Consider the following 23,356-nt stretch of genomic DNA (forward strand, 5'->3'; position numbering starts at 1 on the left):
TATATATATATATATATATATATATATATATATATATATATATATATATATATATATATATATATATATATATATATATATATATATATAATTTAGTATTTGCAAAACCTATTGTACATTTGACATTTTGATCCAGAATAGATTTAGTGGCTCACACTGGATACAGCTAAAAAGGTTGCAGTATAGTCTGAATTTAAACAATATAGCTGTTTCTATTCAGATTCTGGAAATCAATGTCTTCTTAGTAATCCTGCCAGAGAAACCAACATATGTCAAACTCAACAGTCAAATGCTGAAAACCTATTGCATTTTATGGCGCATATAACTCTTATTTGGGTACGTTCCATAGTGCAGGAAGGCAAAACCAGCCGCCGTTTTGATTTATTTCCCATGATGTTCAGCATTTTCAACATAAATATTATTGTTCTCTTCACAATCTTTAATTCCCTCCATTATTTGTGGTACAACATATATTGTTTAAAAGCACCAGTTTCTACTGGATTTTACAACATTCATTTTGTCAATGTATCCTTTTAGCAATGATTTGTATTCTGTTGTGTTTGTTATGTGCATTTTACCAGCAATAAAAAGTATTATTGTTTCCTGCCATTAAAGTCAGAGTACAGATATTTATTATTTTCTGGAAGCGTCTTCCCCTGCCATGGTTACAGAAGTACAAACACAAGTTTGGAGATAGTAAAAAAGAAAAAATATATTTATCAATTAACAATTAGCAGCGCAATTATTTTCTTTTTTTCACAAGTTTGGAGAGACAGGAAAAACAATAAGGAAAGTATTGAGCATATCCGCCGAACTATTGCACATATATTGCCACCCTCCAGTAACCAATATGTTGATACTGTTAGTAATCAATAAATACTGTGTACAGTTGGAAAGCACTGTGTGCAAGAAAGGGAAATAAAAATAAACGCTCAATACTTTGCATTTCAAAACCTAGAATTCTAAAAAAATACAGGCCAGTGTTTCACAAAAAAAAAAATCAGTTTCCATTTACTAGTGTCCAATGGGAAAAAAAAATCACATATAAACAGAGTAGTCAGCAGGTTCTCAAGTCTGAAAGAACTTACAGGTCACTGTGTTTCAGACAGTTTAGTAGGGTTCTGATGTCAAACAGCCGAGTGAGAATCTTTTCAACAACATCAGGTTTATTCAGCAAATGTTGGCAAAACTGGCTGCTTGTTAGAACTATATTAAATTCATATCTATACAACTACAGTATCTCTCTATAAATAAATAAATATACTGTATATCATCTACAGCTCTTGTTGAGTCACTGCTGGATGAAGGCCACCCCAATATTCTTACAGGTACTGCAGTTGGAAACCTCTCTTCTCCACGTTGCTCCAACAAGTGTTCTGATTTCATCCTCCATCTTACTTTTTTTGGTCATCGTCTTGGTCTTTTAATTTCCCCTTGGAACGTTGTTGAGTACAATCTTTGACTAACTATGGGGTTTTCTTCTTGCGATAGGTCCGATCCACTGACTTTTTAATTTCCTCACCCTTGTGAGGTCACAACTGCTTGTTTGGTTTCGAACCCATTCTTTTTCTCGTCTCTTTGCGTAATACCCAGAATACATACAAGTCGTAGGTGGTATTCACCATTGATTTTGATCCCTTTTTCTTCCCAATTCAATGTTTAGAACAATTCTTCAAGTGTTGCTGTGAAAAGCTTTGGGGACATGGTGTCTCCCTGTCGTACTCGCTGATCGTTATCTTGCTTGTACCTTCAAGTATTCTAATGGTTGATGTAGCATTATTGTAAATGTTCCTTAGAATATCGATGTGCGCTTCAACATTTTGAATTCTTAATGCATTTTAAAGAGCAGAGCGTAGATGGAATCAAATGCTTTTTCGTACTGTACGAATCCTAACTGGTAGATGGTATTCATTAATTTGGGAAATACCTTCTTGGATGTGGTCCATTGTGGTGAATCCAGTCCGAAATCCCGCTTATTCTCTAGGCTGGTCGGGGTCCACAATCTGCTGCAGTCAATTAGTCAGTATCTGTAAAAATCTTGTAAATGATTGGAAGTAAACAGATTGGTCTGTAGTTCTTGGGGTCTCCTTTCTTGTGGATGAGAATAACTATGGCATTGTTCTGGGATGTTCCTGTACTTCAAGCAGCATGTAAAGATGTTTAAGTAGCAACTTTGTAAGCAAAGTGAAGAAATAATTATATTACTCTGTAGCAGTTTACCTAATAAATACTAAGACCTAGCACCCTCTATAAAACACAGTTCTCTTATGCCGAACATTTGTCTTCTAATTATTTATCAAGTGTCAATCTAGTAAAGACAACGGACATGTTAAAATAAGAAATCCAAAACAAAGAACATGTATGTAATTTAAAATAGTCAATAAGGGGGTTTCTGGTGCTAGAAGGTGCCTCAAGGCAAAGAACTGCTTACTAAATATGGCCCTCGGTGTTAAGTAACTACTAAGATAAGTTTTGAGAAAAAGGTGTTTTCTAACACTTTTTGAAAGTTTATTCTGGAAATTGTAACCAGTGCAACCTTATGTTTAGTGTAGGTCTTACTGACCAGAACACACCACTATTGTGCCCCCTTTCCTATTGGTTCCACAATGTTTCTGAATGTGTGTGTGTGTGTGTGTGTGTGTGTATGTATGTATATATATATATATACACATATACATACACACTGTACACATACAAACACAGCATACTCCGGGTGCTCAACTTTCAATGATCCTAGCGTCCCAAGGCTGGGTCCCCTCTAGGTGTGCAAAGACAAAAACAGGAGGAGGCACGCAGGAAACAAAATATAATAAAATCATCTTACTCTGTGTTTATTAAAAACATTCTCAGAGCAGGTACTATACATGAAAATATTAACGTTTAACAGAGCCCTTTGATCAGATGTACGCATCCATTACCTAGCAGGTAATGGTAATGTGTGCATACTGTAGGTCTGATGATGGGGCTCAGTGCCCCGAAACTTTACTATTTGGATGTACCTGTTCTAGGAATGTTAAATAAACACAGAGTACGTCGATTCTACTGCAGTATATTCTCTTTCCTGTGTGCCTCCTTCAATTTTCGACTATTAAATAGTGTATACAGGGAACATGCAAGCAAGTGGCTGAAGTTTTCCACTTTATAAGCTACATACTGTAGGTAAAGCTTAATTGCACGACCCCAAATTTCAGCAAGATGAGTACATGGTACAGTAAGTTGGACCCACATCTTTCGAGCCTACATTTTCTATCTGCTTTTGGTGCAGAAACGACTAGGTCTTTTTGGTCTTTTTCTCCATTCTGAACTAAAATTCACTGTACAGAAGACGGAAAAAAATGCTTTTATCCAGCAGGTGGCAACAACAATACACAGAAATGTGTTCTCAAGAAAACACGACCAAAACAATAGTTTTTAAATGTCTCTTGTAGAAATATCCTCCATCAAGCAACAGCAGGTCTCTTCAGTTCCATAAAAGCTTTTAATGCTTGCCTCTTTGCACTCTTTGCCATTGTTCTTATTGCTGTACATGAAATGCATTTCTTCAAATACTGTGCTGCTTCTCATTATCCACTGTATGGTATAGCAGAGGTGCCATGAATAAACCTTTTTCTTTTTCGAAAACTACCCTCTTGGCAGTAACGTGTAACTGAAGTAGACATATCACTTTATGTGTTTAAGGTAAAAAGGACAATGAAAATTAACTCCAACCCCAGTTGACTTTTCTATGACCTTTGACCATGGCACACCTTAAGGGTTTCTAGCCATGCACCACAGTTGCTATATTTAAAGACTAGGGTTGCAAAAATACCGACTGGAAGAGCTGAACGCACAAGTTAATCACGGTGTGGAAATCAACAAGATGAGAGAGATTAAAGATGACAGATTTTGTTTTGACTTCTAAACCTTAAAAATAAAAAGGGATTAAGCTATTGAAGCTACCTCTGATGCACAGTGCAACATACAGTAACACAGAATCTTATTGGCTTAGAGAGTTTTCTTAATACATACAGTATACAGTACACACATCAATGGCCCTTCTATTGTATATTTGCACTATTATGTGATACACAGTACAATGCATTATCAATGAGTTATATGGAAAATGTTGGATATGTTTTGCCAAACTGTGATAGTGATACAATTAAAACTCATTGTCTTCTCTATTTACTTGTTCCTCTCTGTTGTGATGCTCATATAGTACTGAACACTCAGACTCCTACGTAACACTGCACAGCATTTATATTAGTTTACATTTCTTTATCATGTCCTCTCTGAAATGCATGGCTTTACAAAACCTTTGTGGAATCAATTTATAGCATAAGAAGCTTAGCAACAATTTAGTCAAAGCAATGTTTTGTAGTTAATGAACTACTGTATTGTTATCCTCCTGTCTCTTGTATATAAAAGCACACATATGCAGCTAGAATTAGAACATGGAATGCAGTCAAGGTGTGCAAAAAGTTGAGAATCCAACTAAAATATGTAGATATGTAGCCCTAGAGCTGTGGTTTTCAACCTTTTGGTTAAGGAACCCCAAGTGAAATTCTGAGGAACCCCTAACCCTCTCAAACAGCACATCTGAGATCAGATGCATTGTAAATTCTGTATTTGATACCATTTCCAAATTTACAGATAATTGCAGGGAACCTTTTAGGGATGCCCAGGGAACCCTAGGGATCCTAGGAATCCTGGTAGAAAAACACTATCCTAGAGCAGAGACGTTAATGTTAGGCATTTGTCTTAAAAAAAAAAAAATCAGGCGTGCTGCTTTAAGTTTTGAAGCAGGGGGTCTATGGAGCTGAACCATGTTAATTTCAGCTCCGGGGATCCCCTGCTTCCTGAGATACTTACCTCTGTAGGAGGTGCCGGTAGCAGCCCCTGGCTGGGCTTGGTTGGGCTATCGAAATGGCAGCTTTAAATGTCCTTTGTCATGCAGGTAACAACATGCCTCACGGACTCCGTACCTAAGGAGCTACTACCGGCTTACGGAGGTATCTTGGGGAGAATGAGGTCCTCGGAGCTGAAATCAACACAGTTCTGCTCTGGAGACCCACTGCTTTCCACGAAAAGCAGCAATTCCCCTTTACACAGTGAATTCTTTTAACATTATACAAACTTATTATTACCAGTTCCCTATTCAAGGCAGTACTAACTGTTCATGATTTTTTTTTTTTTTTTTAAGATTTTTCAAATCTTACTTTAACTGGGGGGTCTGTATGTATGTATGTATGTATGTCTGTATGTCTTTATTTATAAATGGCCATTAATGTAGAAGAACGTACAGAGACAGTAGGAGGGCATTCTGGTAAGTGCGTCTGCAGGGGGCCAAGCTTAATGTATCATGTGTATAGTATTAGCCACGGTGCTACTCATATGCTTCTTTAAGCAAGTGTGTCTTAAAGGTGGATAGAGAGGGTGCTAGTCTGGTATTGAGGGGAAGGGAATTCCAGAGGTGTGGGGCAGTCAGTGAGAAAGGTTTAAGTCGGGAGAAGGATTTAGATACAAAGGGGGTAGACAGAAGACCTCCTTGAGCAGAACGCAAGGGTCGGGATGGTACATAGCGAGAAATTAGGGCTGAGATGTAACGAGGGGCAGAAGAGTGTAAAGCTTTAAAAGTGAGGAGGCGAATTGAGTGCGAAATGCGTGATTTGATGAGACGCCGAGACAGATTTAGGAAAAAGTAGAGTGATTCTGGCAGCAGCATTTAGGATAGATTGTAGGGGAGACAGGTGAGAGCCAGGAAAGCCGGACAGCAGGAGGTTACAGTAATCGAGACGGGAGAGAATGAAGGCCCGAGTCAGAGTTTTAGCAGCTGATTAACAGAGGAAAGGGCATATCTTTGTAATATTGCGGAGGAAAAAGCAACAGGTTTTAGAAAGAAAGAGAGGAGTCGAGTGTGACTGCTAGGAAGCGTGCTTGGGCTACTGGGTGAATGATGGTACTTCCAACAGTAATGTGGAAAGAGGTAGTAGGGCAAGGTTTGGGAGAAAGTATGAGGAGCTGTTTTTGCCATGTTAAGTTTAAGGCGGTGGAGGGCCATCCAGGATGATATTGCAGAGAGACATTCAGAAACTTTGGTCTGTACAGCAGGTGTAAGGTCAGGGGTTGAAAATTAAATATGTGTGTCATCAGCATAGAGGTGATATTTAAACCCAAGAGATGTGATTAGGTCACCTAGAGAAAGTGTGTACAGAGACAAGAGAAGACATCAGAGGACAGAGCCCTGGGGTACCTCCACAGACAGATCGATAGAGGAGGAGGTGTTAGCAGAAGAGACACTGAAAGTACGATGGAGAGGTAAGAGGAGATCCAGGATAGAGCTTTGTTCAGAATACCAAGAGTATGGAGAATGTGAAGGAGAAGAGGGTGGTCCACAGTGTCAAATGCTGCAGAGAGGTTGAGTAATATGAGCAGAGTGTAATGACCTTCTGTCTTTGGCTGCAGAGAGAATAGGTGTTGAGAAAGTTGAGCAAGCGAGAGAATACAAAACGTTCAAGGAGATTAAAGGCAAAAGGCAGGAGGGAGACAGGTCGATAGTTAGAAAGACAGGTAGGGTCAAGCTTGCTGTTTTTGAGTAATGGTATAACTGTTGCATGTTTGAAGGAGGAGGGAAAGTTACCAGAGTAGAGAGTGGAGTTAAAATGTGTGTGAGCGTAGGGATTATAGTACTGTAGGAGCAAGAGGTTTTAGGAAATCAGAGGGAATGGGGTCAAGAGGGCAAGTGATAGAGGGAGAAGAGGAGATCAGCAGTGACACATCCTCCTCCGAGACAGCGGAAAAAGAGTAAAGGAAGGCAGGAGGAGAGTTAGGAGCAGTGTAGGATGGGAGGAGAAAACATAGGGGATGTTCTGCCATATGGATTCCAGCTTTTCCTTAAAATAGTCCTGAGGTGAGATGGCAGAAGAAGAAGAGGCAGCTGAGTGTGGTCTGAGTACAGAGTCAAAGACAGGAAAAGTCGGGGTGGATTAGACTTGGCTGTCAGTGGCTTTGGGGTCCCCCAAGTCTGGAGACTTCCTGCATTGCTGACTTTGGGCAAAAATATTTGCCCACTGGATGCAAAAAGGCCACAGGGTCAAGGCTTGCTTCGGCGACCAGTAGAAAGCTACAATGTAATTGGGATATGTTGTTTTGGCTTTCTATTGGAAACCACAGCGGCCATGTTTGAGGTAAAGAACCACATATGAGCTTCCGGGTATCCCCGGGGCAGGCAAGGTTTAAAAATAAATAATTTTTGGGGGTGATTGTGGCTTTGAGGTTCATTTTGTAGCTGATTTCCAGGTCATTAGTAGAAATGGGCAAATCTGTCAGAATCCAATCTGCGGATTTTGCTTTTCAGGCCAAATCCAAACCACACGTTGAAATCCGAAGTCTGATTTCAACCACTTTAGCCTGCTTGGATTCTTTAGAATCCGTTCATGGGGCTTGAATTCTCGGATATACCACCATTTTTATATTACTCCTCCCACTATTATAATTCCATTTGACCATGCAAATTTTCAGTAATTAGAAAAAAAATGAACGAACAAAGTGAATCTGCCTTTTTAGACTAATCTGCGGATTTGTATTTAGGCAGCAAATATGCCCATTTCTAGTCATTAGGGGGATTAAAATGTCCACTTTATTGCAGTGGAGCCAATGATCTGCTGCCATTCTGGCCACAATTTCCTCCGTAAATGGCTCAGAAACCAGAAGGCCCCCTGATGTAATACTTGCCAATTCTCCCTATTTTCAAATAATACTCCCTCACAATTTGCTAAAAAAGTATAATTTTCCTACCACATCTAAATGCAGGTCAGTGGACGATAAAGACATTTTGCTACCGAAGATACACCATGAAATTTCTTGACCATGAATCCCCCCCCCACACCCCCCATATATTCTCTGATGTACCCGGGATAAAAAGTCACAGTTATTCATCTGTGGGAACATCTCTTTAGAGCAGATGAATGAGAAGAAAAAAAACTTGTGTCAGACTGCTGGTTTAAAGAGGTGAGGGAAAAAAATCCATATAGGAATAAGTTCACTGCAGTTCTTTACAGGGGTCTCTCAGCAAATTGAATGTTACACTTGAAGCTGCAGACCAAGCAATATCCTACATGTGTTTAAAAAAAAAAAAAAATCAGTTCTGTACTATGAGAAAATACTTTAAAAAAAAAAAAACAACTCTGAATTACATTTTTTGTTTCTATAGCCACCATTTACAAAGTCACATACCCTTCCTCTTCTGAAACAGGCTATGGCACACCCCTTTTGGAGCCCTGCCCTCTCTCTAGCAGTGCACCAATTGTATTTAGTGACTGTCTGGTCACATGATCTTCCCCACAGAACTTTGCATCTTTGGTCCTCTACTGCTGCACCGACAGCCATTTAGTGAACCCCCAATCCGACTCTTCGCCGATCGATCACAGGAGAACAGATCGATCGGCAACTTAGCTAATTACTTATCATTGTGTGGATTGTGTTGATGCACATATGAAAAGGGGGGGGGAATAAAATATTAAAAAAAAAAACAACGCAGCTTGGACTGCTGCTTTAAGCTACACACATGAATTCCTCTCAAATATATTGTTTCCTCTGCAGATCTTTTAAGTATGCTAGCTAAATGCACAAACCAAATAAATATTATAAATGTGAGTAATGGAAACCTCTCTCAGTAAGATAGTTACTACAGCTTACAAAAATCTTGGCATGTGGCGAGCTACTAGTGAAGTATAAGTATAAAAAACAACAACCAACGAACCAGAGGAATACGGCTTCCTCCAGATGGCTTCTCTTGGACGCTTGAAATAAAAGACTATAAACAGCAGGACTGACAGAAAAATACTATACCACATTTTGGTGCTCAGACATCAAATAAAACAGAGAACAAATGATTATTATTATTATCATCATCATCACCATTGCAGTAAAGTAGACAAGTACAACATTGATGGTAAGATTGTTTCATCCTACAAAAGTAGCCGTGGTGGACAGTTTTCTTACATTTGCAGTACAAATACCACTTATACATCACACACAATGGTGGCTAAAAGCTTTGCACTGCTACGTAAATACAGCACTATATAATTTACCCTGCCCGACAAATGAACATGCTGCTGTTCAGATAGTAAGATCCCTAAGGCAGAGAATCTTGATCTGTTTCCTAGTATATTTGAAGTGCGTTTATTAACTAGCATTTCTTGACACCATCGTCTAATAGTTTTCATTTGGTGAAAACTAATGTCCGTTTTATGCCAAAGGAAAACGAAACTAATATCTTAGTAATGTAAAAGTATCATAATATTGTGGACGAGTAAAATTAACATTTGGTTGGCCAAGGAGAGGGGTGTGTGTGTGCATAAATGCACACATTTAAAGATCTAAAAATTATATTCGTTTTACTAAATTTGGAAGTGCGTTAATCGTGTTTAAAAATAAAAATACATTAAAAAAAAAATACTGTTTTAAATTAAAATGTTCTTTTAAGGTGAGATTGTCATTCCCTTGTAGCAGCCTAGCTATATTTGATGTTTCATGTGATGTAATTCGGGTAGCCACAGATGTAGAGGTGCAGCGCACAGCGATAAACTGGATCCACGGGACAGCAGCAGTATAATGAAAATAAAAGTTCTTTATTGAGAAGTCATGGTGCAGACAGGTATGGGTGCAGGAAAAAACCTCTGTCTCTAACGCGTTTCACGCCTTGCTGGCGCTTCGTCGGAGAGTACAGTGTGGTGTGCTGTGGTTGCCCTCTTATAGAGATCCCAATTATCATAATTTGAGACCTCCGTGTAAAATTTGTAAACCGGAAGTGACGCGACTCACTTGGTATACCGGAAGTGACGTATCGCGATATGCGAGTCACTGTTATTTGCCGGCTGGGTATGGTATTAGATAGCGCGTCTTCTAACCTCATGGGGAGGGGTTATCTGGGAGTGTGGAGGTAAAGCAAAGCCAAATCTATCCGTATTTAGGTGTATACTAAACCGGAAATGACGTGTCGCTATGGCACATACTTTTAAACCGGAAATGACATATCGCTATGATGCCCATGACAATGATTTGTTTACATAATAAATATGTGGTCATGGCAACCCGTGGATTAACCCTGGGGTGAAGACTTTATGCAAATGAGGGAAAGCACAGCACAGATATCTTTGCTGAATAGTTAATAACTCATTTCAAGCAAGATATATTAAAAACAATAGTCAACATTTACAATCCTATCAGAGGACATCAATAGATATTAATGAAAATAAAATGCAGTAATTATGATACTTGGTATGACACAGAACTAGATTAGAGAGGGAACGATATATAGTACATTCTATTGGTCAAGTTCAGAGAGATACAAAGAGATAACCATATAACTTGTGATACACAGAATTATAAAAATATGTATAATATAATATATACATGACCTGATATTAATAATACCAATAATTTTATTGCAAAAAATGTTTCAATTCCCAATCGGTATTTATACCCCCGGGTGCAAGAGACCCGAGGGTATAAATCCAAAACATTTCTCTCTGATTCAGAGTCAATTCTCTATTGCCTCCCCTAATGTGTTTGGGGATATGTTCCAATGCATGGAATGTGAAGGTTTCTAACGAGCCTTGTGGGCATTCATGAAAATGTTTTGCTACCGGTAATTCTATATGATTCTTTTTAATAGAGCGTATGTGCTCAGAAATTCTAATCTTTAACGGACGAATTGTCCTTCCGATGTACACTTTACCACATTGACAATTTATTTTATACACCACATAATTTGTATTACATGTCATGAAATGATTAATTTTATATTTCTGTCCTGTATGTTTATTGGTAATTTCTGACAAAGGGGTGACATACTTACAGTATACACAATTCCCACATTTATGGAAACCTTTGGGTAATTTTGTGTCTCTGGATTCTAGGGCAAATAAACTCGGTGATAGGTGATAACCTATAGTTTTCGCCTTTTTATAGACAAATCTTGGTGTACTAGACACATATTTATTAAGGTCTTTGTCTAATTGTAGAACCTTCCAATGTTTGTCTACAATTTGCTTAATACATTTTGCCTGATTACTGTATGTTGTGATAAAGAGTGGTGTTCCTGAATCTCGTTCCTGTGGTCTATTGTGTTTGTGTTTGTCTGGAAATTTCTTTAGTAGATGTTCTCGCTCTGTGTTATGCGCTCTGTTGAACGCAGATTGAATATGTTCCTCAGGGTAGCCTCGGTTTCTAAATCTCTCACTCAATATCTCAGATTCTTCCAAGAAGGTTTCCTCAGTAGAGCAAATCCTTCTTAGTCTGAGATATTGTCCGATTGGTATACCGCGTAAAAGTGGTTTCGGATGACTGCTATTGGCCCTGAGGAGAGAATTGCGGGCATTGGTTTTGCGAAACAGGTTTGTCTGTACCGTGCAATCAGTATCAACATATAAATTGATGTCTAAATAATTGATATGATTGATGTGAATTAATGATGTAAATTTTAAATTATATGTATTGTTATTCAGATAAAGAATAAATTCCTGTAGTGTAGAGTAGTCTCCCCTCCATATCAAAATAAGGTCGTCAATGTACCGACGATAGAAAATAATATTGTTACGAAACGGGTTGGTGACACCAAAAATGTGAATGTTTTCCCAATATCCCATGTATAAGTTCGCGTAGGAAGGTGCAAAGGAGGTCCCCATAGCCGTGCCTTGTTTTTGAAGAAAAAAGTGGTGATTGAACAAAAAATAATTGTGTTGTAGAAGGAAGATAATACAATCTAATAAAAATGTGATTTGGGGCGTGTGTAAATTGGAAGTGTTAAGAAAGTGAGTGACTGCTTGGATACCTAATTCGTGTCTAATAATTGTGTATAAAGATGTCACGTCTAATGTGACCCAAAAATAATTGTGACACCACGTGATTTCATTTAACATTGTGATCAGGTGAGTGGAATCTCTGAGATAGGAGGGGAGTGCTCTCACTAGAGGTTGTAAAAAAACATCAACATATCTCGATATACCATCTCCCAAAGATCCAATGCTGGAGATAATTGGTCTCCCTGGTGGATTATCCAGAGATTTGTGGATCTTTGGGAGATGGTGAAATATCGGTATGGTTGGAGAGCGATTGCACAAATACTGACATTCCTGAGTCGTTAATACCCGCAATTCTTTGCCTAGATCAATAAGGGTATTCAATTCAGATAGATACATGGTGGTGGGATCCTTCTCCAACTTAAGGTAACAGACCCTATCATTGAGTTGCCTCATGGCTTCTTTCAAGTATTGGTCTTTGGACATCACTACAATAGCTCCGCCTTTATCGGCGTTTTTTATAATAATCTCATTATTGGTTTTTAGTTTTTGTAGTGTGTTTCGTTCATTTTTAGTGAGGTTGTCAGGTCTTATGTTTGAGAAGGTGTATCCCTTAGCTAATACTTGTAAGTCACGTTCTACTAGTTTTTGAAAAGTTTCCAAAAATGGTCCTTTGTTATATGTTGGGCAGAAAAGTGATTTGTTTCTTAACCCTGAATGTTTACTATGTGTTAAGAATGTGGTAATGTCTTCTTCTTGTTCCTCCTCATGTTCTGCAAGCAGATCTGTTAGGTCTTGTATACTGGTGTATTCTTTGAAAGACAATTGATCTTGCAACATTGTGTCCATCAGGGGCTCTCTATTGGATGTTGGAGCCTCTGGTGGAGACAAGGTGTCAAGATTAGCATTTTTATTGTTAAACCATTTCTTTAAAGACAATTTTCTAATAAATCTCTGCACATCAATAACCGTGGAAAAAAGGTCGAAGTTGTCATTTAGGGCAAAATTCAAGCCTTTGTTAAGTAATTGCATTTCTTCATTGTTTAAAGGTATACCAGAAATATTAATGACGTTGTTATTGTCAACATTTAATTGTCCATCTTTCTCTTTTTGTCTCTTTTTTCTTTTGGCCGAGCGCCTTGTTTTTCTGAACCGTTTTTTGGGGCTTTGGATTCATATGATGAAGAAGACTCATATCTCCGTGTGTATGATGTTGATGCTCTGTTATCTTGTTCCCCCTGGTCACGGGAGTGTCTCTCTGCGTCTGGGCCTCTTGAAAAGGAGACTGATGGTGTACGTGTTTCAATGTCTGATGTGTCTGATATACTAGAAAGTTCTGATCTATTCTTTAGAATGGATTTGTTTGGTGTAGATTTTGTTTGATTCTCTCTCTCTCTGTGTTGATTTCTCTTCTGATTCTTATTTTTATTAGCATTTCTATGTGATATTGGTTTTTGCCACATATACACCTGATTAAAAACATAATCCATCTTGTCTCTCTCATACTTCTTTTGTTTCTGTGTCATAAGTTCTTGTTCCATAGTTTTAATATGTTTACTTAGTTTGTCATCACAGTCATCAAATTCATCCATATCAATTAAGTTTTTCAAATTCAATTGTAGGTCTTTCACTGTATTTGATGTGAGTTTTTTCTCTTCTATCTTATGTTCTATTATTATATCGATCAATCTAAAGGAACATTCATCTAATAGTTTGATCCATTTGGATTCAAATTCTTTCGATGGGAATCCAAAAGATGGCGTTTTTGTTATTCTTAAGCCTCTTGGTATTCGCTTCATCATTCTATAGTTCTCTAGTGTGGTGATGTCCCACCACAACCGTATGTCGGTAGCTAGGGCTTTTTCAAATTTGTTAAAGAACATAGGAAGATCTATATCATCATCATCAATTAACAGCGTGGACCCCTCAAACACCTGAGCTGCTTGTTTGCTTCGTTTGGTGTTATCAGTGCATTTGTGTGCATAGGATGTGGATTTATTTTGGCTGGTATCGGAGTCCTCTGATAAGCACTCCATCCTGTCTGTCTCTCACCATGTATTTGTAATATATATTGATAAACAGCTTTCAAAAGAACTGTACTACTTTCCTCGTGTCCCAAGTGGTGGATTATATCTTCAGTGGTCACGAGCTACTATGGATATGTTGAGGTGCCAAGTAGAAGAACAATGTTCAAATATAGTGCTCAAGTGACATGCTCTGTAATTAACAATGATTTCTTGATTGAAGGAAATAGGCTGGGTATAAGGTATATGATTGAGTGAGGTATATATGGGTGCGTGTGTAGTCTGTGACCTGAATAAATGTCCTGGTGAGTGTGGGTGATGGAGATATATGAGCCCCACCCCCTCACTGCCAATGTGGACTGGTACTGACACTTATATAAACACACCAATAAAATACCTCTATGTACTGTTTGAAGGTACAACTCACGTGACCTTGCCCATTGTGCCTTCTGGAAAGCGTGCTCCTGCTTGTAGAAATGATTCGGGTAGCCACAGATGTAGAGGTGCAGCGCACAGCGATAAACTGGATCCACGGGACAGCAGCAGTATAATGAAAATAAAAGTTCTTTATTGAGAAGTCATGGTGCAGACAGGTATGGGTGCAGGAAAAAACCTCTGTCTCTAACGCGTTTCACGCCTTGCTGGCGCTTCGTCGGAGAGTACAGTGTGGTGTGCTGTGGTTGCCCTCTTATAGAGATCCCAATTATCATAATTTGAGACCTCCGTGTAAAATTTGTAAACCGGAAGTGACGCGACTCACTTGGTATACCGGAAGTGACGTATCGCGATATGCGAGTCACTGTTATTTGCCGGCTGGGTATGGTATTAGATAGCGCGTCTTCTAACCTCATGGGGAGGGGTTATCTGGGAGTGTGGAGGTAAAGCAAAGCCAAATCTATCCGTATTTAGGTGTATACTAAACCGGAAATGACGTGTCGCTATGGCACATACTTTTAAACCGGAAATGACATATCGCTATGATGCCCATGACAATGATTTGTTTACATAATAAATATGTGGTCATGGCAACCCGTGGATTAACCCTGGGGTGAAGACTTTATGCAAATGAGGGAAAGCACAGCACAGATATCTTTGCTGAATAGTTAATAACTCATTTCAAGCAAGATATATTAAAAACAATAGTCAACATTTACAATCCTATCAGAGGACATCAATAGATATTAATGAAAATAAAATGCAGTAATTATGATACTTGGTATGACACAGAACTAGATTAGAGAGGGAACGATATATAGTACATTCTATTGGTCAAGTTCAGAGAGATACAAAGAGATAACCATATAACTTGTGATACACAGAATTATAAAAATATGTATAATATAATATATACATGACCTGATATTAATAATACCAATAATTTTATTGCAAAAAATGTTTCAATTCCCAATCGGTATTTATACCCCCGGGTGCAAGAGACCCGAGGGTATAAATCCAAAACATTTCTCTCTGATTCAGAGTCAATTCTCTATTGCCTCCCCTAATGTGTTTGGGGATATGTTCCAATGCATGGAATGTGAAGGTTTCTAACGAGCCTTGTGGGCATTCATGAAAATGTTTTGCTACCGGTAATTCTATATGATTCTTTTTAATAGAGCGTATGTGCTCAGAAATTCTAATCTTTAACGGACGAATTGTCCTTCCGATGTACACTTTACCACATTGACAATTTATTTTATACACCACATAATTTGTATTACATGTCATGAAATGATTAATTTTATATTTCTGTCCTGTATGTTTATTGGTAATTTCTGACAAAGGGGTGACATACTTACAGTATACACAATTCCCACATTTATGGAAACCTTTGGGTAATTTTGTGTCTCTGGATTCTAGGGCAAATAAACTCGGTGATAGGTGATAACCTATAGTTTTCGCCTTTTTATAGACAAATCTTGGTGTACTAGACACATATTTATTAAGGTCTTTGTCTAATTGTAGAACCTTCCAATGTTTGTCTACAATTTGCTTAATACATTTTGCCTGATTACTGTATGTTGTGATAAAGAGTGGTGTTCCTGAATCTCGTTCCTGTGGTCTATTGTGTTTGTGTTTGTCTGGAAATTTCTTTAGTAGATGTTCTCGCTCTGTGTTATGCGCTCTGTTGAACGCAGATTGAATATGTTCCTCAGGGTAGCCTCGGTTTCTAAATCTCTCACTCAATATCTCAGATTCTTCCAAGAAGGTTTCCTCAGTAGAGCAAATCCTTCTTAGTCTGAGATATTGTCCGATTGGTATACCGCGTAAAAGTGGTTTCGGATGACTGCTATTGGCCCTGAGGAGAGAATTGCGGGCATTGGTTTTGCGAAACAGGTTTGTCTGTACCGTGCAATCAGTATCAACATATAAATTGATGTCTAAATAATTGATATGATTGATGTGAATTAATGATGTAAATTTTAAATTATATGTATTGTTATTCAGATAAAGAATAAATTCCTGTAGTGTAGAGTAGTCTCCCCTCCATATCAAAATAAGGTCGTCAATGTACCGACGATAGAAAATAATATTGTTACGAAACGGGTTGGTGACACCAAAAATGTGAATGTTTTCCCAATATCCCATGTATAAGTTCGCGTAGGAAGGTGCAAAGGAGGTCCCCATAGCCGTGCCTTGTTTTTGAAGAAAAAAGTGGTGATTGAACAAAAAATAATTGTGTTGTAGAAGGAAGATAATACAATCTAATAAAAATGTGATTTGGGGCGTGTGTAAATTGGAAGTGTTAAGAAAGTGAGTGACTGCTTGGATACCTAATTCGTGTCTAATAATTGTGTATAAAGATGTCACGTCTAATGTGACCCAAAAATAATTGTGACACCACGTGATTTCATTTAACATTGTGATCAGGTGAGTGGAATCTCTGAGATAGGAGGGGAGTGCTCTCACTAGAGGTTGTAAAAAAACATCAACATATCTCGATATACCATCTCCCAAAGATCCAATGCTGGAGATAATTGGTCTCCCTGGTGGATTATCCAGAGATTTGTGGATCTTTGGGAGATGGTGAAATATCGGTATGGTTGGAGAGCGATTGCACAAATACTGACATTCCTGAGTCGTTAATACCCGCAATTCTTTGCCTAGATCAATAAGGGTATTCAATTCAGATAGATACATGGTGGTGGGATCCTTCTCCAACTTAAGGTAACAGACCCTATCATTGAGTTGCCTCATGGCTTCTTTCAAGTATTGGTCTTTGGACATCACTACAATAGCTCCGCCTTTATCGGCGTTTTTTATAATAATCTCATTATTGGTTTTTAGTTTTTGTAGTGTGTTTCGTTCATTTTTAGTGAGGTTGTCAGGTCTTATGTTTGAGAAGGTGTATCCCTTAGCTAATACTTGTAAGTCACGTTCTACTAGTTTTTGAAAAGTTTCCAAAAATGGTCCTTTGTTATATGTTGGGCAGAAAAGTGATTTGTTTCTTAACCCTGAATGTTTACTATGTGTTAAGAATGTGGTAATGTCTTCTTCTTGTTCCTCCTCATGTTCTGCAAGCAGATCTGTTAGGTCTTGTATACTGGTGTATTCTTTGAAAGACAATTGATCTTGCAACATTGTGTCCATCAGGGGCTCTCTATTGGATGTTGGAGCCTCTGGTGGAGACAAGGTGTCAAGATTAGCATTTTTATTGTTAAACCATTTCTTTAAAGACAATTTTCTAATAAATCTCTGCACATCAATAACCGTGGAAAAAAGGTCGAAGTTGTCATTTAGGGCAAAATTCAAGCCTTTGTTAAGTAATTGCATTTCTTCATTGTTTAAAGGTATACCAGAAATATTAATGACGTTGTTATTGTCAACATTTAATTGTCCATCTTTCTCTTTTTGTCTCTTTTTTCTTTTGGCCGAGCGCCTTGTTTTTCTGAACCGTTTTTTGGGGCTTTGGATTCATATGATGAAGAAGACTCATATCTCCGTGTGTATGATGTTGATGCTCTGTTATCTTGTTCCCCCTGGTCACGGGAGTGTCTCTCTGCGTCTGGGCCTCTTGAAAAGGAGACTGATGGTGTACGTGTTTCAATGTCTGATGTGTCTGATATACTAGAAAGTTCTGATCTATTCTTTAGAATGGATTTGTTTGGTGTAGATTTTGTTTGATTCTCTCTCTCTCTGTGTTGATTTCTCTTCTGATTCTTATTTTTATTAGCATTTCTATGTGATATTGGTTTTTGCCACATATACACCTGATTAAAAACATAATCCATCTTGTCTCTCTCATACTTCTTTTGTTTCTGTGTCATAAGTTCTTGTTCCATAGTTTTAATATGTTTACTTAGTTTGTCATCACAGTCATCAAATTCATCCATATCAATTAAGTTTTTCAAATTCAATTGTAGGTCTTTCACTGTATTTGATGTGAGTTTTTTCTCTTCTATCTTATGTTCTATTATTATATCGATCAATCTAAAGGAACATTCATCTAATAGTTTGATCCATTTGGATTCAAATTCTTTCGATGGGAATCCAAAAGATGGCGTTTTTGTTATTCTTAAGCCTCTTGGTATTCGCTTCATCATTCTATAGTTCTCTAGTGTGGTGATGTCCCACCACAACCGTATGTCGGTAGCTAGGGCTTTTTCAAATTTGTTAAAGAACATAGGAAGATCTATATCATCATCATCAATTAACAGCGTGGACCCCTCAAACACCTGAGCTGCTTGTTTGCTTCGTTTGGTGTTATCAGTGCATTTGTGTGCATAGGATGTGGATTTATTTTGGCTGGTATCTGAGTCCTCTGATAAGCACTCCATCCTGTCTGTCTCTCACCATGTATTTGTAATATATATTGATAAACAGCTTTCAAAAGAACTGTACTACTTTCCTCGTGTCCCAAGTGGTGGATTATATCTTCAGTGGTCACGAGCTACTATGGATATGTTGAGGTGCCAAGTAGAAGAACAATGTTCAAATATAGTGCTCAAGTGACATGCTCTGTAATTAACAATGATTTCTTGATTGAAGGAAATAGGCTGGGTATAAGGTATATGATTGAGTGAGGTATATATGGGTGCGTGTGTAGTCTGTGACCTGAATAAATGTCCTGGTGAGTGTGGGTGATGGAGATATATGAGCCCCACCCCCTCACTGCCAATGTGGACTGGTACTGACACTTATATAAACACACCAATAAAATACCTCTATGTACTGTTTGAAGGTACAACTCACGTGACCTTGCCCATTGTGCCTTCTGGAAAGCGTGCTCCTGCTTGTAGAAATGATTCGGGTAGCCACAGATGTAGAGGTGCAGCGCACAGCGATAAACTGGATCCACGGGACAGCAGCAGTATAATGAAAATAAAAGTTCTTTATTGAGAAGTCATGGTGCAGACAGGTATGGGTGCAGGAAAAAACCTCTGTCTCTAACGCGTTTCACGCCTTGCTGGCGCTTCGTCGGAGAGTACAGTGTGGTGTGCTGTGGTTGCCCTCTTATAGAGATCCCAATTATCATAATTTGAGACCTCCGTGTAAAATTTGTAAACCGGAAGTGACGCGACTCACTTGGTATACCGGAAGTGACGTATCGCGATATGCGAGTCACTGTTATTTGCCGGCTGGGTATGGTATTAGATAGCGCGTCTTCTAACCTCATGGGGAGGGGTTATCTGGGAGTGTGGAGGTAAAGCAAAGCCAAATCTATCCGTATTTAGGTGTATACTAAACCGGAAATGACGTGTCGCTATGGCACATACTTTTAAACCGGAAATGACATATCGCTATGATGCCCATGACAATGATTTGTTTACATAATAAATATGTGGTCATGGCAACCCGTGGATTAACCCTGGGGTGAAGACTTTATGCAAATGAGGGAAAGCACAGCACAGATATCTTTGCTGAATAGTTAATAACTCATTTCAAGCAAGATATATTAAAAACAATAGTCAACATTTACAATCCTATCAGAGGACATCAATAGATATTAATGAAAATAAAATGCAGTAATTATGATACTTGGTATGACACAGAACTAGATTAGAGAGGGAACGATATATAGTACATTCTATTGGTCAAGTTCAGAGAGATACAAAGAGATAACCATATAACTTGTGATACACAGAATTATAAAAATATGTATAATATAATATATACATGACCTGATATTAATAATACCAATAATTTTATTGCAAAAATTACCAGTCCAGTACCAGTACCAGTCCACATTGGCAGTGAGGGGGTGGGGCTCATATATCTCCATCACCCACACTCACCAGGACATTTATTCAGGTCACAGACTACACACGCACCCATATATACCTCACTCAATCATATACCTTATACCCAGCCTATTTCCTTCAATCAAGAAATCATTGTTAATTACAGAGCATGTCACTTGAGCACTATTTCATGTGATGTACTTTTCTTCTGTATTGGTTGCGAGATCAATGAAGATTCCCTGTATCTGATTATTCCATGCTGTGTATCAAATGATTCATTGTTATATTACCTAGAAGTATCTATTGTTCAAAACCTGTCACATTAGCATGACTGATATTTCTACACTGCATATTTTCCCTCCATGTGTAGAATATATAAAAATACAAAGAATAAAACAGCACCTAATTGTATATCAAGCTCCATCTCGGCAAGGAACAAACGCGGCTGCTGCTGTGCTATCCGGCATTCCCCGGTGACCGCTACCATATGTGGAATCTGTAAACCGTGTCACCTCCAATTCGGCTACTCCGGCAACAATACTCCTACATAATGTTTCCCGGGTCACATTGGTACACGCTGGTACTTGCGGCTTTTTGCCACCACTCTCTCAGTTCACTGCCTCTCAACTTACGTTCAATAGAGTGGCACTTACACACACACAGATGGCACCCTACGCGTTTCGTCTGAGCAACTTCATCAGGGGTTAACCTCAGGGGGATGATCGATTTCTCTAATGTGCAAATGTAATTTAGAAAAGGAGTTGTGCTTAAACAATTAATTAATGAGCATTCAAATAGAGAAAGCATGCAATGTTCTGGTGCATAACCCCTCTATCAGATGCCAAGAACTCATTTTCATATAATTTTGGAATGAAGAATATCCTTATCACAGTTTTTATAAACTGGCCAGAAGGTTTTGGATAACTGTTATGCCCCACCACCCCCCCCCCCCCCCCACACACACTTTCAAGTGGGAATAGGCATTGTGTTTTTATTACAGTTATATTTTATTTAATTTTTCGATTTTGATTTAAAAAGAGCAAACCCTTCATCCTCATACAGGGAAAAAAGATGCAGCATTTGAGATTTGTGATTCCAATTACCAGAGCGACGCTATTAAATTGCTACAAAATAGAAAATGCTCACGGACATGATTCTTGACTCTCCGAGACTAGCACATTAAAATTATTTCAAATCTGACATCTGAGGCACAAGAAAGTACAAAACAGTGATCGGGACAAAAACTTTCTGGAAACTTCCAATAAGATGGCAACTAAGCAGAGCTATTGCTTATACAGTTGGAGTTCTCAACTCCAGTATGCAATACTTCTTAACAGTAATCAAGATCCCCTTCCTCCCCACCATCCCCAAACAGGTCAGGTTTTAAGGATAACGCTGCTTCAGCACAGGTGGATCAATCAGTATCTGTCAAAGACTGAGCCACTGATTAAGCCATCTGTGCTGAAGCATTGATATCCTGAAAACCTGACCTGTTTGGGGATGGTGGGGAGGAAGGGGATCTTGATTACTGGAGTTGAGAACCCCTGTAGTAGGACATTTTAATCTGCCACGAGAAAATATTGATTCAACCAATTTAGTTAAAATATTTATGTTCTTTTAACATAAAAAACAAAACTAGCAAAGCTAGAAGATGATAGGAAACGAAAACTGGTCACCTATTTTGTGATGCAATCATTAAACATAAAATTAACTTACAGTATCAAGAAAAGTAAATGTCAATACGAGTAGGCAACCAAGTATTTACATTATTCTGTTTTATTGTAAAATTAACCATTCAGTAATGGGCCGGAATTTTTGACAACCTGTCAAGTTTTTCAGCCAATCAACTTTCATTTCTCATCCACATAGAGTGAAAGTCGCTGAAAGGAAGCTGATTGGATAGGAGGCAGCAGCAGCAAGGCACTGACACCTCCCCCACCATGCCTGCAGGGAGCTCCGCAAAGGAGAACACTGAGGAGAACGGTTGGTGTGTCTGCTGAGTGTTTTGTGGGTCTGCAGTGTGTGGGTTTACAGGGGGGCTGCTGGTGTGTGTTTTGTGGATGTAGAGGGGGCAGCAGTCTGTTTTGTTGGTGTGTGTGTGTGTCTGCAGTGTGTTTTTGGGGCTTAGGGGGGCTGCTGTGTGTGTGTCTTCAGTGGGTGGAGGAGGGCTGCTGTGTGTTTTGGTATGTGTGTGTGTGTATGTCTGTTGTTTTGTGGGTTAATAGGGGGCTGCAGTGTGTGTATGTAGGTGTAGAGGGGGGCTGCTTTGTGTGTGTCTTCAGTGTGTGTTTTGTGACTGAAGAGGGCGGAGGAGGGCTGCAGAGTGTTTTGTGGGTGTAGAGGGGGGGGGCTGCTGTGTGTGTTTTGTGAGTGTAGAGGTTGGAGGAGGGCTGCAGTGTGTTTGTGGGTGTAGAGGGGGGCTGCAGAGTGTGTGTGTGTATATAGAGGGGGTTGTGTGTATGTACGATTTCCTTTTAATAAACACGTGCAGTAAAAGAATGTAGACGACCATGCTGATACAAATCAATATGATTACAAGTGTCTATCTTTTTTATGAAAAATTTAAAAAAAAATTAAAAATAAGCCTACATTTAGCTTATAATGGTAATAATCCCCTCAGAACAGGGTTCTACTGGTCAGTAATGATTATTACTTAATTATCATTGTTTATTTGTGAAGCGCCAACATATTCCGCAACACGGTACAATGGGGTGCAGAGTTATGTATATTACATAAACCGTTACATATAGGTGAGGACAAAAATGAACATATAGATACAAAGAGGTAATGAGGGCCCTGCTCGTGGGAGCTTACAATCTAGAGGGAATGAGTGACAATGTTGAAACAAGAAGGTAAGGTGGCACCTATTGTAGGATAAGATGTGGCTCAGGTTAGAATATGGCCCAGTCTGATAGCAAAGCCATTACAGTTTGGGGGGAGGGTGGGGATGTAACATAGGGTTGAGATTGGTCCAGCCCCACAGCTGGTCCCAATGAGGTTGGAGGGAGAGGGTAATTGGGTGTTAGTGGTATGGCGAGTAGGCATCCTCGAAAAGGTGAGTTTTCAGGGAGTTTTGAAACATCTGAAAGCTGGGGAAGAATCTAATGGTACATGGTAGGGAATTCCAGAAAGGGGTGGGCAGCACAGTTGGAGTCTTTCAGGCGGGAGGACAGAAAACCCCCAAATATGCACTCAAAATTATAATTTCACAAAATGGTAGTTTTAGCATTGGATACAAATATTATATTGACTAAAAATGTTGGGGTTTCTGGTTCTCTCCTCAGTTGATTAAATGTTTTACCGTCTTTGTACCACCTTCCTTACAGTTCGCATTAAAGCCATCTGTATTATTGTATAACAAGTACAAGTA

The 23,356-nt window shown here is 38.8% G+C and overlaps 1 protein-coding gene and 1 long non-coding RNA gene across 3 annotated transcripts in view; one reads left to right on the top strand and one right to left on the bottom strand.

Moving 5' to 3' along the window:
• Positions 1–23,356, bottom strand: part of MRPS5 (mitochondrial ribosomal protein S5) — a 182,121-nt gene that overhangs the window by 30,330 nt on the left and 128,435 nt on the right. The window lies entirely within an intron of this gene.
• Positions 1–23,356, top strand: part of LOC142493011 (uncharacterized) — a 42,879-nt gene that overhangs the window by 17,643 nt on the left and 1,880 nt on the right. Inside the window, exon 2 of the long non-coding RNA XR_012800965.1 lies at positions 21,856–21,969. This is a non-coding gene — a long non-coding RNA (uncharacterized LOC142493011). The remainder of the gene's footprint in view (positions 1–21,855; positions 21,970–23,356) is intronic.

Source organism: Ascaphus truei, chromosome 4 (assembly GCF_040206685.1).
Source record: "Ascaphus truei isolate aAscTru1 chromosome 4, aAscTru1.hap1, whole genome shotgun sequence".
Taxonomy (NCBI): domain Eukaryota; kingdom Metazoa; phylum Chordata; class Amphibia; order Anura; family Ascaphidae; genus Ascaphus; species Ascaphus truei.